This window comes from Crocodylus siamensis, chromosome 2 (genome assembly GCF_052110815.1).
Source record: "Crocodylus siamensis isolate JL-2025a chromosome 2, ASM5211081v1, whole genome shotgun sequence".
NCBI classification, from domain to species: domain Eukaryota; kingdom Metazoa; phylum Chordata; order Crocodylia; family Crocodylidae; genus Crocodylus; species Crocodylus siamensis.
This window is the reverse complement of record NC_143396.1, coordinates 166,885,791-166,896,803: the sequence shown is the minus strand read 5'-3', so window position 1 is coordinate 166,896,803 and position 11,013 is coordinate 166,885,791.

Genomic DNA, 11,013 nt, shown 5'->3' with positions numbered 1-11,013 from the left:
TTACATAGATTTCATTGACATTTGGGCTGGAAGGGACCTCGGAAGATCATCGAGTCCAGCCCCCCACCCAAAAGGCAGGAAGTCAGCTGAGATCATAGGATTCCAGCAAGATAAGCATCCAATTTGCTCTTGAAGGTGTTCAATGGAGGTGCTTGAACCACCTCCGATGGCAGGCTGTTCCAGACCTTGGGGGCTTGGACAGTGAAGAAATTCTTCCTTATGTCCAGCCTGTCCCACAGCAGTTTATGACCATTTGACCTCATCATCCCTTGGGGCGCTCTGGTCAACAAATGTTCCCCCAGATCCTGGTAATCCCCTCTGATAAACTTATAAGTGGCCATCTGATCACCCCTGAGCCTGCACTTTTCCAGGCTAAAGAGCCCCACGGTTCTCAGCTTGCCATCGTAAGGTCTGTTTTCCTAACCTCTGATCATGCGCGTAGCTCTCCTCTGGACTCTCTCAAGCTTCTCCACATCTTTTTTGAATTGCAGAGCCCAAAACTGGACGCAGTACTCCAGCTGCGGCCTCACCAAGGCCGAGTACAAGGGGAGAATGACGTCCCGGGATTTTCTTGAGAAGCATCTATGGATGTAAGCCAGTGTTTTGGTCGCTTTACTAGCCACGGCATCACACTGTGGGCTCATGTTCATCTTGTGGTCAATCATGACCCCCCAAGTCTCTTTCTTTCATAGTGCTAGCGAGCGTAGCACTGCCAAGCCTATAAGGATGCTGCAGGTTTTTCCTCCCAAGGTGGAGAACCTTGCATTTTTCGGTGTTAAACACCATCAGGTTCTTGTCCACCCATTTGCTGAGCCTGTCCAGGTCAGCCTGGATCACCCACCTGTCTTCTGGCATGGATGCTTTTCCCCAAAGTTTGGTGTCATCGGCGAACTTGGCCAGTCCGCTCCTGACTCCGATGTCCACATCATTCATAAAGATGTTGAACAATATGGGTCCAAGAACAGAGCCTTGGGGGACCCCATTGGTCACAGGGCACCACGATGAGTGACTGCCATCAATTACTACCCTTTGGGTCCCACCACAGAGCCAATTCCCCAGCCAGCGGATCGTGGTGGACCCAAGGCCACAATTGGCCAGTTTCGCCAAGAGGTGATCATGGGATACAAGATCAAAGGCTTTTTTGAAGTCAAGATATATGACATCAATCTCTTCTTGCTTGTCCAGGTGATAGGTCACCTGGTCGTAGAAGGAAATGAGATTGGTCAAGCAAGACCTACCCGCAACAAATCCGTGCTGGCTGTCCCTTAGGATGTTGGTGTCAGCCAGTCCATTAAGGATGGCCTCTTTAATAAACTTTTCTAAGATCTTGCCTGGGATAGAAGTCAGGCTGATGTTGTCCTCAAGTCCTAGAAAAGTGGGTCTAGTGTGCAGAGTATATTTTTTCAGATTAAACTATAATACTTGCCGAACCTTCTATACAAATATATGCAGGCACTTTGGTTGGGGGCTGGGTGTGGGATGTGTGTGGGGGTTGTCAAAGTGTGGGGGAGGGTTGTGGGGAGGTTGTGAAGAGGTGTGGGGGTGCTTACTGACCACTGGCTGCGGCTGCCTGTGGGAGCTCCCCACTCACTGCCTCCACACCACCACCACTGCCACCGCTGCCTCTGGGAGCACACATTGTTCATGCCTGGGTGAATTATGTAAATATTTTATTTTATTTCTGTATAACTGCCACGCAGCACTCTCACATTTATGTGACCTTGTAGTTTTGGCCATTAATCAAAATGAAAACTTTGTACTTTTCTATGCTTTTATTAAGCTGCACATGCGTATTCTGTAAGTTTCATTTCTTATCTGTAAGCGTCATTTCTGCAGAAACGAAACTTATGTAGAAAATCTGCCTAGTAACTATTATCTGCCTAGTAACTATTAAGAAACTATCCTATCCCTGTATGCTTAGCTTATATCATAGTTAGTGTCACAGAGGCAGTCCAACCAACATCTATAAAAGAGGTAAAAAAGCAGGAAGTAGCAGAGACGACAACTGGACAACCCTGCAGGCCTGATCACCCTGCAGCCAGTCTTCAGCCTCCCCGCCTGGGCGTATCCCAGCAAAAACCAAGGCCTCGAAAATCCGAGAATCAACAACGATTCACCGTGTTACAGTTTTGTATTCACCATCCCATTTATGAGCTGTTGACCAGTTCTAGAACTTAAGGAGCTGGCCGCCACACCCATCATTGGGCTGGTTCCAGTGGTGGAAAGCAAGGGCTTGCTCTGAAACTCCGTGAACCAACAGACCCCCTTTGTATCCGGCATACTGTAACTAAAGAAACATCGGAGACTCCACTTCTCGACTGCCTCTCTTCGTAGCTTAGACAGCATATCTACGCTCTCTATACTTATATTTACTGCAACTTCATTCCAGCTGGCCTCCCCTCTTATTCGTAAGAGGGTGAGGCCAGGTGAGTGAATAAAACAAATTTTTACTTTACCTTATATTTACTCTGTAATAACTTCTATTACTAACATCCCATCTCAATGAGCTGTTGACCAGTTCTGGGACTTAAGGAGTCGGCAGCTGCACCCATCATTAAACTAGTTCCAGTGGTGGAAAGCAAGGGCTTACTCCAGAACCCCGTGAACCAACAGACATCCTACAAACTTATTATAGAAAACTAACAACTTACTCTAAGTCGTCTACTTGCGCCAGCTCGGTGAACCTCAAAGGCGGTCATAAAGCTACCTCCAATCCTGCCCCACAAGCCGCGCGCTCGCCCACTCCTTAAAGCCTGCGGCTCCCCAAGCGGTGCCGGAATCGCTAGCCCAGCATTCCACCACAAATTGTTGCCTATGTATGCAGGGGGCTACATCTGATGGCCCAAGAGACCCTCTTGGTGCCATGTTCCTATGTGAATGAGTTCTCCAGAAACTTTTTTGGGTACCAAAGTTACTGTTAGTATCACCAGAAGCTCCTGTCATGATTAGGAAAGGCCCCATTGTGCTTAGTACTGAACAATGAGTTGCTGTTTCAATCAGTTTGTAATATACTTCAATATAAGATACACTAAGTGGGAGTACTATCTACATGGAAACAATGGGATTGAGAAAATGAGTGACAGCTACATAAATTGTCTGTATCATTAGTGCACATAAGTTAGTTAAAAGTTTTAAAATAATAGGGACCACGTGAATGAGTGGATACATAACCCCTTTATAGAAGACTGCAACTCTAGGTCCTGTCTAACAGCTAAAGAAGAAGAGCAATTACTTGATTATTCTGTGACAGGGAACTAACACTTGAATACAGGCAGGAACCTCATGCCCAATTGTGGTTGAAAATAAAAAAGGAGTACCCTGATCTGACAGATGAGAACATTAAAACCTTGATGCCATTCGCCACCATGTATTTATGTGAAAGTGAGTTTTCAGCCTTAGTATCAATAAAAAAACAAAATACCAAAACAAATTGGATGCTGAAGGAGATTTAAGACTGAAACTGCTCCCTATCCTACCAAACTTTCATGTTCTTTCTGGCAAGAAGCAAGCTCAACCGTTTCATTAGAACTGGAGATAAAATGGCGGGTTCACAAAATTGTATTGTTGTTATTGTTGTTGTTGTTGATATTCTTTTTATTTTTAACAATGGTGTTTCAGCAATTGTCTACTTATATTCAATACACACACAACAGCTTTCCAAAGGGTCCATATCTCCATTTGATATTTTTTAGGAGTCCATGAATGATAAAAGGTTGAAAACCATTGTTCTAGGCTCTTCTAGGCTGAGAAACACAGGGCAGGAAAAGGAACTGTATACAGGACTCAGAAATGTCATGGTAAAGCACTGGAGTGCTTGGTCAGTGTCCACCAGGTCTCAAAAGAACTGTGAAGGGAGAGGACAGAGAAAAGCAAACTGCAAGAAGTGGGGTGGGAGCGGTTGGGGTGTCTGTGGGTCAATATTGATGTGACTTGTTAAAGCAATAGCAGAGCATCTTCATAACAGCCATAGCAGAGGGTAGCATATAAAAGACTGATCTATATTAAGAAAATTCTATGAAATCCCCAGAAGACCACACTAGCAGAGGGCAATATGTGGCAGGACTGAGGGCCTTCAGTAGTAATCCAAGAGGTGATAGTGGCATAAATCCAACCTGTGATCAGCTCCATCACTCCCATAGGCAGCAAATTTAATCTCTTCGAAAGACAAAGAGAAGTGAGACTAAACTGATTAATCCTTTGTGATTGTCTTCACTGAGCTGCTCCAGAAGCTCATCCCCTGGGAGTGGCAGCTACTGGCAAGGGTTGATTGCAACAGACTTGGCTGGTTCCCATGGGAAGCAGCTGAAAATTGGCAAAACAAATAACACATAGTAGGAACTAACAGGTATTATAAACATGTTAAGTGTCCTTACAAAATTTAGTGGATCCTTCATGCGGCCAACAGGAAGTTGCAAGCAAGACAAATTGTCCTGTCTTGCTCATAATCACAACCACCAGAAACAAACACCCTGACATCCCTTAAAATCCCAAGGGTGCTCTAAAGCAATAGATCATGCTGAATCAAAAACTGCACTTTACAGCCAAAATTATCAGATAGGAACATAGGAAACAGGACAGGGATGGGGCTCCTGGGTCATCAACTCCAGTACTATGCTTTCACAGGGAAGCATGCCATATAATCTCTTTTATAAATGTAGGTGCCAGAATCAAATCACAAAAAATAAAGCAAACCTTCTGCATTCCAACTGATCATGGTTCCCTAAAACCTATCCTACTTTTAATCATAAAACAGTGATAGAGAAAAATACACTGCAACCACTAAAAATTCTAAACAAATTTGATTTAGAAAGATGTATACAGAGGATATTCCATAAAACTTTTAGGAACAGTTTACAAGGGATATATTTTGTATATTTTATTTCAATATATTCTATTGCACATGTATTGATGACAGTTGGTTGTTGAGGTAAAGAGAGACCGTTGTTTTTTTAATGAAAAATATAGAAATTGTTGAGCTAAACTTCTAGGAAGGGAGTGATTGACACCCATGTTGTGATGTAGCTCCTATCGCAGTGGGCTAGGGGATAAAACACAAATATGCACGGAAGCTGGTTGAACATGGGCTACGTAACATTTCCCCAATGGAAAATGGCAACTTGCTGAAGTGAGACTATTCCACGGGAACACACAGATTTCTGACACAACAGAAATCCTGCTTCCCTGCCCATCCTCTCAATCAGACAGGAAGCCCAGGGCTCAACTACTCACCAACCAGGAGAGCATGGACTTCTAGGTTCCACCAGGTTTCCAGTCTCCAGACTCCTTAGCTTGCAGACAGGTTGCCCCAGAGCTTAGTTGTCTAAGCAGCCCAGGAGATCCAAAGATTCATAGTTTCATAGATTGTAAGGCTGGAAGGGACCTCGGAAGATCATTGGGTCCAGCCCCCTGCATCAAGCAGGAAAGATAACTGGGGGTCAGGTGACCCCAGCAAGGTGACTGTCCAGTCTCCTCTTGAAGATTTCCAGGGTTGGCGATTGCACCACCTCTGAAGGGAGCTTATTTCACAGTCTGGACACCCTGACTGTGAACTTTTTCCCAACATTGAGCCTGAATCGATCTTCCAGGAGCCATTACTCCTGGTTTTCCCCTCGGGTGCCCAGGTGAACAGTTGGTCACCAAGCCCTTGATGTACTCCCTTAGTGTAGCGGTAAACTGACAGGTTCCCTCTCAGCCTTCTTTTCCTTGGGCTGAAGGGTCCCAGATCCCTCGGCCTTTCCTCATATGGCTTGCCTTTTAAGACTCTGATCATACAGGTGGCTCTTCTTTGGATTCTCTCAAGCTTGTCCGTGTCCTTGTTAAAGTGTGGTGCCCAGAACTGGATGCAGTACTCCAGCTGCGGTCTCACCAGTGTTGAGTAGAGTGGAAGAATCACCTCCTTGGTTTTGCTGGAGATGCATAGATTGGTGCATGCCAGAGCATTATTTGTGCTACTGGCTACAGCATCACACTGCCAGCTCATATTCATTCTGTGGTCTATTATTACCCCCAGGTCTCTTTCATTTGTGGTGCTAGTCAGTTTGCTGCCACCAAGCCTATAGGTGTGTTGGGGGTTGCTCATCCCAAGGTGGAGCACTTCTTGACATTTCTTGACATTGAACGTCATCAGGTTCCAATCCACCCAACTGTCTGGGTCCACCTGTATCTATAACCTATCTTCAAGCTCCCCCATAACTTGGTGTCATCCACGAACTTGGCCAGTGAGCTTTTGACCCCCACATCGAAATCATTAATAAAGATGTTGAAAAGTACTGGACCAAGCACCAACCCTGCGGGACAACACTGCCCACTTCTCGCCAGGATGACACAGATCCGTTCACTAGGACTCTCTGGGTTCTATCCTGCAGTCAGTTTCTCACCCACCTAACTGTCTTGGAGCTTAGCCCACAATTCTCCAATTTTCTCAGGAGGACATTGTGGGATACTAGATCAAAGGCCTTTTGGAAGTCGAGATATACAATATTAACCTGCTGTCTCCTGTCTAGCTGGTGAGTTACCTGGTCATAGGAGATGAGGTTGGTAAGGCAAGACCTACACATGACAAAGCTATGATGGCTGTCATTCAGAAAATTCTAATTTCTAGAATTTATAATAGAAAATGACTAATTCTACTGTGTATTAGCACATTACCCTAGCTTTTGCCATGACATCCTAATGCACAATAGAATTGGTCTACTGTACATTTAGTGTCTTGCATAGATGAGCCCACTGAATATCAATTCAGAGGGAGTCCCTCTGCCCCTAGTGCAAAACTTAGCCCCTCAGGCCTTAAACTTTTGTCTGGGCTTTGGTCTTCTGGCTTTAGCACTCAGTCTAACTAGGCCCCTCACCCCAGGCCACTGTCCCAGACCTTGGCTCCTAGGCCCCAGATCAGGTTTTGGCCCTCGGGCTCCAGGACCCTCAGCCCCAGTCTTGCCCTTGACCCTGTCAGGGTCTGGACTTGCTTTTACAGTCTTTTTAGCTGCAGGCTCTGATCTCCTAGTTTACAGTTCTGTCCTCTAGAAAGAGTGTCAGCACTGCTCTAGGCGCTCCCTGAGGCCTCCAACCCCACTCCAAGCCACTCTAGTCCTCTAGTGTAAACTTAAACATAGGCATCAGCTAGTACTTTCAGACTAAAATTCACCCCTGGCCTGAGTCTGCATTATACCACAGAGATAAAAGATAAACATCTAATAGAGGTGCACCGAGACATTGGCTCCATATCAGATTGGCACCAATAAAAGGGAAATTGTCAGTATCAGCAATCAGCTTTTTTTGGCTGATGTAGCCAATAATGTGGTCAATAAATGCCTCATGCAGGCACGAAGCCACAGTACAGCACACAGGCAGCCAGGAATACAGCCAGCAGTGTGGAGAGCAGCCGGGTCTGGCTGGTATGTCTGTTGTGAGGGATGGTAAGCCTGTTGTGAGGGATGGTAAATCTGGTGTGGGGGATGCAGATCAAAGCCCCTGCAGTGAGAGAGGGAGTGGGGCTGGGGCTGGGGCTGGGGCTGGGGCTGCCCAGCCAGGGTGGGGCATGGGATGGAGCTGCAAGCAGCTCATCCAGGAGGAGCAGTGGGGTGGCTGGCTCACATTGCTACACATGGCCCTGGAAGGCATGGGGGGCATCCACCCCTGGATCGGTATGTGGGGTGAAAGCATACTGCTGCTTCAGGCTGGGGCGAGGGTAGTGCCAGCAGTGGGACTCGGCCAGACTGTGCTCTGTGCAGGTGGCAGCAGCACTGGGAGGGGGGGTTGGGGGAGCTACGGCAAATTTTGGAGTGGCTGAAGCCCTCCCTGTAGCCTTCTCCCAGTGTAATCTGTCAGTGCACCCCTAATACATAACAAAAAGAAAACTGCAATGCCTGGTGCTACTGAACTTCCTACAGCTCCCTGTGGTCTGGAGTTCCTTTGACACAGCAGGCCAGAGCTGATTTGAGGCCACAGCAATGGTCCTAGCCTTATGAAGCCTGTAGCCATACCTTCCCAGGTCATCTGACCGACCATTTCCCTACCAGGCCTATCAATCACAGCCTGACTGTGCTTTCCGCACCTGGGTGAGCACCCATTTTTCTTAAAGTACTCCCTCCTTCTAACAGCTCCTCCGGGGCTCTGGAGCCAGCTGGTTGTCCTTTGGCTCTCTCGCTACAGTAGTGTGTGGTAGGAGTCCCATTACAGTAATGCAAAGACATAAATAGCATTGGAAGTAGCAAACAAAACTCAGCCCACCTCCTTGTCAAGGGGTTGTTAGGGCACTTTGCTAGAACATGGGTGCTCCAGCCTGAGCATTCAGATCTCTCTAGGTGAAGTGGACCTAGACCCTGAGTCTCCCACTTCCTGGCCAGGCACTCTAATAACTAATCAACTTGTCTATGAGGTGGGTGAGCTTTCCTTGTCACATCCTCTTGTCAATCACTAAATGTGCCTTTTCTCTTCATTCATTCACAAAATTTACATGGACCTAAATATGCTTTTTCTCAACAGAACTGGATTGCAAAAGTGGATCGGTGGAGATGCTAAATGGTTATAGTAGGTCACTTCTGAGCATGTTCAGTAAGACAAGGCCTATGCATTTCTGTATGTCATTTTTGCCTTTAAACAGTTTCTGGCTTAACTCAAATCTCTTTTTGGGCATCATCACCATGTCCAGAATGGTTGGAAAACAGCAACCCTGTTCTATGAAAACAGACCTGAGCTAAGAACAGTGTTTTCTGAGTCATCCCTGGTTTCTGCCCATTTGTTAAACCTTTGTCTCTCCCATTTATGTGCAATTAATTTTCAGCTCCAGAGGCTGTGAAAATAATTGTAATTGCTGTTTTCTTGTACACTTGGGTTCTTGAGGTCAGAGATACCTCAGGGAACGAGTCCCCAGATCACATGTACATGGTATAAATCCTTCCTGTGTGATGAACCTGTAGCACTCACTCTGCTGCAGGGGTAGGATGGAGTACCCTCTGGTTCAATAAGGCTGGATTACACCTGGGATGCTTCTTGACCTATTGGTGAGAATGTGCTTTTGTTTAAAGGGAGATGGAAAGAGGGGAGAGTCATATAAATGTTTAGAAGGGTGACTGGCCAGAAAGAAAGAGGATTTGATTCCCTGCATCCTTTCTCCAAACATGTTGGCGTTCCAACTTGAGCTAAATCACATCTCAGGCTTTAACTCAAACTCAATTATTTTGGGTGCAGAGTTACTTACTGAGTTTTGGCAAGCCATGGAGAGCTGCATGACAGACAGCCAGGGGCAGATAACTATTAATTCTCTAAATTTTTTAGGGGCCCCACAGGCCGGATAAAACTGCCTGGTGGGCCACATCTGGCCTGTGGGCCGCTTTTGCCCACCCCTGGCATATGGGGTGCATCCTTGTGAACAGGAATATGCATTTCTACAGGGACAAAAAGCAGCAGCACATGTTTGTGTCTCTGCTAGCTGTCCCTGGGCACAACCCTGCAAGCACACTCTGGTACGCGGCAAATTGCCCAAGTTGGGGTAGGGGAGACTGGGACCAGCACCTGGGCTGGCCCTAGCAGCTTTACCTGGGGTCCTGGGGGCCTCCTGGGGCTACAGCACCAGCAATCTGGGTGTGCGGAATCTGGCCAGCAACCAGAGCTCTGGATGGCCAGGCTCTGGTTTTGGGAAGTGTACACTGCACTGCACCCACATGCACCACCCCTTTTTTCTGCCATAGGTTTTTTAAATATCGAGATTTCCCAGTATCTAATTTTGCTGCAAATATGCAGCATGGTGAACAGAATCATAAACACTGTGTATGTTTTGCAGTGCCTCAAAGATTTTTGAGGTGCCAAAAACTGCATGTTCCCAATCATGGGAATGCAGCCATGCTGGCTAGTTTTGTGTATGCAAAGTACAAGGATTTGAAAAAAACAAAAGTCAGCACATAGGCAAAACGGTCATACCCCTAGGCAAAGTAAAGCTGGACAAAGAGAAGAAGTAACTAAGCTGGGAACCAGTAAGAGTATTTCTGACACCTGCTGTGTATTAATATCCTTAAATAGGAGTATTTGCCATCTTACCTATAGTTGCTTATTCAAAGAGGATTTTTGTCAGAATTTCTTCCAGCTTCCTTGGGACTTAGCTTTTCCCACAGCTAAATGGTAGATAAAAAGTCAGCATGAATGAGGGGACAGTTCCACCAGTAGGTACTGGTTGCTAAATTGAACCTGCAACCATAAAACTATGAATGACAGGTTGAGGACCAAGTAGTCAGAAAGACCTGGTGACTGGCTTAAAACTGGGCTAAATCCTGGTGGTAAAAATGCTTGGATAAAAGTGCTCTTGATATGAGTATTCAAGGGAGACAGAGTGCTTTATAGAGACCAATGCAAACACACACTGTTTAAAAGAGTTCACAGGTTTTCCTGGGGCAGAAATAGAAACACAGAAGATCAAGGCTAAAGAACTTGCGAACAAATACTCTTCTCCATACTTCTACTAAGCAATATACTATTCATGATTTAATGGGTTCAAAAGGCTTGGATAATATAGTAACATTACAGGCCAGATCCAGAAAAGGATTAAGGCACCTAGAATAGGACTAACCAAAGTAGAGCTTAAACTCACTAGATACCTTCCTGTCTGACCTAAAAGTTCCTCTAGTGTCTGCAGTTCTACTTCCTGCCTATATCTGAACTCTCCAATAGGACTGCTAACCATCCATAAATGTATGGACACTCTATAAAAAACAAGGATAAAAAGGCCTATCCATAAAAGCCGTAATAAAAATGAGCCATCCATGAAAAACCTAAGCAACCAGAGCTTAACTGAAGCTCTGTGATCAGAAAGAAGGAATTGTGCAGAACCCTGCATTCAATATTTTTACTGTGATTGGTGTTAAACCCCTAAACTTGTGCCTTTGTCCAGAGCCTGGCAGACAGGTTACCTTTAGATTATGTAAAACATATGTCATTAAAAACCTATGTCAGTATAAAAGTTTATTGTTAATAAAAAGTCTGCATATTCTCAGTTAAAAAGTTTTCTTCGGTTGACAACCTTGC